A 5,732-nucleotide genomic window follows, 5' to 3' on the forward strand; every position below is an offset into this window, starting at 1 on the left:
GATATGAGAAACTAGTTGAGTAGTGACCACTGTTTTGTAGCTGCCAGATTAAAGAATCTGTCTCTTCAGTGAAATTACTCTTAGCCATCACTAAATTTTGGAACCAAAGCTCCAAAGTCATTCATCAAGTTTCTTTTAAAAGTAAGCTTGAGCTGGTGGCCATCCCAAACTCCGGAAATACCTTTAGAAGATTCATTACAATGGTATAGATAGGTCAGAACTGCATTGCTAGTGGAGAGGTACCAAACCAGGTGTCCTCCCAAAACCTGATGTTACCATCCCCAACCATCCACCTAAAATCATATTTAATAGATTTAACTATACACATCACACCTTTCCGGAACCTACAAGTATTGGAAAGCAACAGAAAATATTAGGCTTGCTTCTATATTTCTGGTCAATGGTCATTTTCCAGAGTTTGCCATCTCCATCAGAATATCTTTTGATCCAGGATCCCAATGAACACATGTTGACATCCTTGAGATTAGGGATCCCAAGACCGCCAAAATCCTTTTTTATACATAACCTCCAATTTGCCAAGCGGAGCTTCCCATGACCTTTAAAACCATTCCAAAAGCAGCGAGTCATCTACTAAGTATTGATCATCTCAATGGCCCAATTGAGGAATTTGAAGAAGGATAATAGGTAATTGGGAATACTAACTAGGCAAGCTTGAATTAGGATGAGTATGGTAACATGTAGTCTCTCCGTCTAGCGACAAACTTTTTGGGACGGAAGGAGTATATAGGTATATATTGTTGAATTTTATTTTGCTTCATGTCTCTTCCGCAGTAAGGTTATGACACAATAAAACTATGGAGTGGTAAGCAGGCTTTACAAAAGCTAACAAAAAAAGGCAAGGATCATCCTTGTTGACTTCCAAAAAATCAGGTAAAACTCAGCCTGGAAACCATTGGGACCGAGGCCTTTGAGCTCAATTTGAAAAATTGCCTGCTTTACCGAAGTTAGCGATGGAAAAAATCATTTTATGAAGAAAACACTACTCCCTCTGTCCCGTAATATAAGAGCGTTTTTGTGTAGAACTCTCTTATATTATGGGACGAAGGGAGTACATCTCAGCTCATCCAGTAAAACCCGACTATCTTTGGGTAGACCAGAAAGGTATTTATAATAATTTGTGATGTATTGTATTGTTTAAGTTGTTCCTCAGTCTCGTTCTGATCCTGTATAACCACATCTACGTGTATTATCTGTATGTAAAGAATACTCCCTCCTTTCCGGTTTATAGGGCTTATCTCAAAATTTTAGTTTTTCCATTTTAGGCCTTCTTTGGTTCATAGGATAGGAATTTTATAGGAATAGGAAAATCATAGGAAGTGAGATGACATGCATGTCAATTCCTATAGAGAAAGAGACGCCATTTGGTGCATAGGGTAGGATTTTTTCCATTGAGTCTAGGCTATGTTTTTTTCCTCCAAAATGTGAAGGATTGATTCTTATCCTACATAGGAATAGGAATCCATTCCTACAAACCAAAGGGCTTCAAAGGAATTTTTCCTTTGCAAATCCTATCCTATAGAATTCCTACAAAAATCCTACAAACCAAAGGAGGCCTTATAAGGCTCAATTTGGTTGTTCCCCATCATATGTTCAGATTCCAAGGTGCATTAAATCATTGCATGCAAGTATTAAGAGAAAATTGAGCAATGCATGTAATTTATGCATGCATGCATTGCAATTAATGCATTGGTAAACATACTTTTTTAAGAAAAACAAGAGCATTAATTCGGTGTTTTTGCAAACTACAAAAAGTATTCCATCACTACCATCTAGCTTGGTTGATGAGATTTTTAAATTGAGCCCGGAGAGGAGGGAGTATAAAAGCATCTATAATCGGACACCATATTTCCTCCCTAAACACCCGGAATATCCGCCCGGTCAGTGCCCCGGTCAAAAACTGGTGGCATAACCGGACTTAATTTGTGATGGATGTGCGCGTTCCTCGGGTCTCGACCCTCCGACAGCTGCTGCTCCATCCGGCGGTGCCATGCACGCGGCCACCAGTCCAGCCATACATGCAAAGCCTAAGGGGGTGTTTGGTTAGCTGCGTAGCACCTGGCTCGCACCTGGCATGCAAATTTCAGTGCATTTGGTAGCCTGTGTGGCCTGCTAAGCCTGGCCCGGCCGATGCAAAAGCAGCCCTCTCAGCCAGGCTAAGGGGAACACAAGAATCGGGCGTTTCCCGGAACCAGGCACGCGCTTGCACCCATGCCTTCGACTTAAATGAAATGGTATATGAGATCGCTCCTAATGTTTTACGAAATTACGTTGAAATTGCCACCACAACCTTCCCTGTCTCTCTTTCCTCCTCTCTCTCGCCATGCATCATATTTCAGATCGAATCGAGCACACCAGCCTGCCTGCGCCGCCGGTCGAGCTCGCTCTTGCGCCGTCGGTCCGAGCTCCCTCGTTCACAGCTGGTCGAAACTCCCTCATGGTGCACGGCTGCCCAACAGGGGAAGCTTTGAGACGGCACGGACACCGGGGGAGGAGGCGTCGAGGCGCACGGCCGCCGGTCTGGGGAGGCGTCGAGGCGCACGGGAGGGAAGCGTCGATGCACGGCTGCTGCTGCTTCCTCGCCGGAGCCTGGCATGGTAGGCACGGCTGCTCACGGATTTCTCGTACAACCTACCAAACACAATCTCAGGTCAACCTGTCCCACGGCTTACGGTCAACCAAACACACGTCTCAGTCCCTCGTTGCATTAGACTACCCACAATGGGAGTAACATAGGTAGTAACATCACACATATTTAGATAAAGTAGATGATGTGGCAAGCAATAAATGAAGAAAAAGAGGAAAGTACTAACATAGCTAGTTACTTGTAGTATGAGTAACATCACACATATCAAGGCAAGATGTGTCTATAGCCTAATAAATGAAGTGTTCCATGTTACCACACATATGTTACTCCGCACTATAGAGGTAATAACATAGACTAGTAACATGGACATGTTATTAGTCTATATTACTACCCATTGTGGCTAGTCTTAGATCAGCCAGGCCAGACTCAGCCAGCATAGCAGATACGATGCAGCCTGACTTGACCCAAGTAACCAAACACGCCCTTATCGCACCGCCCCGGCCAGGCAGCGTGCCGTTGGATGCGTTCTCCGGCCGGAAGTGCGTGAGCTGCAGTGTGTTTTTGAGGTGATGTCGCTGCTGTGCGTGTTCTCTACATGCTCCGAGAGTGTCGCACATAGTGTTCGATAAAATGTTCGCACGTAGAAACAAAAGTGAGGGTTCAAAGTAGGGGTGTGTGGTTATTTTGCAGGAAAAATGAGGGGCGGACATTTGAGACACCAAATTAGCTAGGTGCCGATGATCTAAGTGCAGAAGATGTCACCAAACAGACGGGGCAACACACAGCACGTGCAGTATAGGTTGAACTTTTATTTAAACTAGCAAAAATGCCCGTGCGTTGCAACGGAAGAAGCAAATCCTTTTACACGTCCCTATTGACCCATCTGCATTACCACTTCTTCCCTTCGCCATCATTGTTGATGGTGGTCTTGTTGTGCGAATATTCATAACGAACATGATCAATCCCAAGGCGATGAGCTTGATCATCATACTCGAGCATGCTGTTTTGAGAGCCCCTTCCCATGCCGACTTGTAATTTTGCGGACTTGTAATGATGGTGAGTTATTTTGTCAACTACACTTGGTGCATGCACCATCACCACACCCATGCTCCCTAGCACAACGCATGTGCTTTTGCAACGGATAAAACACCGGTTCATATACAATTGGTCCGGTCAAGGAACTGTCCCGCTACATAGTTAACATCAAATTTAGGGATAATGGGGTCTAACATTAAATGTAAGTTTATGAATAAGTTCAGGTTCAGACATTTCATGAAGCGTCCGAAAGAAATCTAGCAAGTGTGAATTAATTGTCTTAAAATAATTTCGTAGTTGACTAAACATATGTTTACGATATCAAAACAAAATATGGAACATCGTTTGAATCAATTTTCATTCAGAGTACAAATTTTAGAATAAATATTAGGTAAATCTTTTTAACTTTATAGTTGATCTCCAGTAAGTTGCATGACACATTTTGTACATGAATATGAATAAACATGGTTATGATATCAAAATAAAATATGGAACATTGTTTGGATCAAAAGCAAAATAGCAAATCAAAAAATAGAGAATCTTTTTAATTCACGTAAAATATTAGGTAAATCTTTTTAATTTTGTAGTTGATCAAGACTTCCATCTTCATTCAGACTTGACACCACCTACCCCAAATTCATCACCTTCCTTCCTGCTCATGGATAATTAATTTCCTTCCTTGCTCCTTTATTATGTGGCCTCACGCCTCTTTAAATCCAAATCCATCACCTTCCTGCTCATGGATTAATTTCCTTCCTTGCTATTTTATTATGTGGCCTCGCCTCTTTAAATCTCGTTGAATTAGCCAATGGCAGGGCGCCCCCCAACACTCCTCGTGCATTAATTCCTTCCTGACTCATTTTGTGGCCTCCCCTTCCTTAAATCTTGTTTAATTCGCCCATGAATCAATCAATGCCTTCCGTTCCTGATCACTAATTCCTTCCTGGAAGGTAATTATGTGTTCCCATAGGAATATAACTGAGCCATGCCTCGTACCACTCCTGAGCCAGCCAGCTTGTTACCCAGGCCACTCACGGACATATTTAAACAGATGTGATTCAATATATGTGGGCGAGGTGGGATTATTTACTTTTTTATGCTATCGCGCATATGTATAAATATATATAGGGTAAATTGTTTGGGGCACCTAGGTGCCTGGGCACCTAGCATTAGTAGCTCGCATATCAACCAATTTGCATTTATTGATTGGAAAAGAATTAAAACACACATTAATTGGTAGAGAGAGAGAATAACAGAATAAAAAGAAAAGAAATATACATGCATGTACGCACAATGTGACTCGCCGGCTTGTAGACCTTGTACGCACAGATGAATACACATATACATTAAAATTGTACCTTCATGAGGTATCTATGACTTATTATTTGTATCAATAAATTGTGCACTGACTCCAGATATATGCGGGCATGTATATATATCCAATGATTTATTCTAGGTCTTGCTAATAAAGAAATTATATGCATAGTGGATATGTATATACCTACTAACTAAATTATGTACATACGCGGGTATGCATATACCTACTAATGAAATTATATACATATGCAGGTATGCATATACCTACTAATTAAATTATATACATACGCGGGTATGCATATACCTACTAATGAAATTATATACATACGCAGGTATGCATATACCTACTAATTAAATTATATACATAGGCGAGCATGCATATACCTACTAACGAAATTATGTACATACATAGGTATGCATATACCTACTAACAAAATTACATGTATGGGTATATGTATACCCAATTATGTTGTGAGTATATGTATACCCAATTATGTTGTGGGTATATGTATACCTAACTGAAATTACATAACATACACGTGTATGTACATACAAAGTGATTTAGCCTACGAATAAATAAGTGCTATATAAGGAGGTAATAAATATTGGTTTTTAATCAATATGGTATTTTAATTTCCTTCCTTTTCTATGACGTGACATGCATGCATGGAATGATTAAAGAATTAAAGCCTGCCAAATTAAGCCATTTTCACTAGTTTCTAAATCAATCGCTAAACACGATCCAACGACAGATAGGCAAGATGCCTGGGCATAT

Source organism: Triticum aestivum, chromosome 5D (genome assembly GCF_018294505.1).
Source record: "Triticum aestivum cultivar Chinese Spring chromosome 5D, IWGSC CS RefSeq v2.1, whole genome shotgun sequence".
Taxonomy (NCBI): Eukaryota; Viridiplantae; Streptophyta; class Magnoliopsida; order Poales; family Poaceae; genus Triticum; species Triticum aestivum.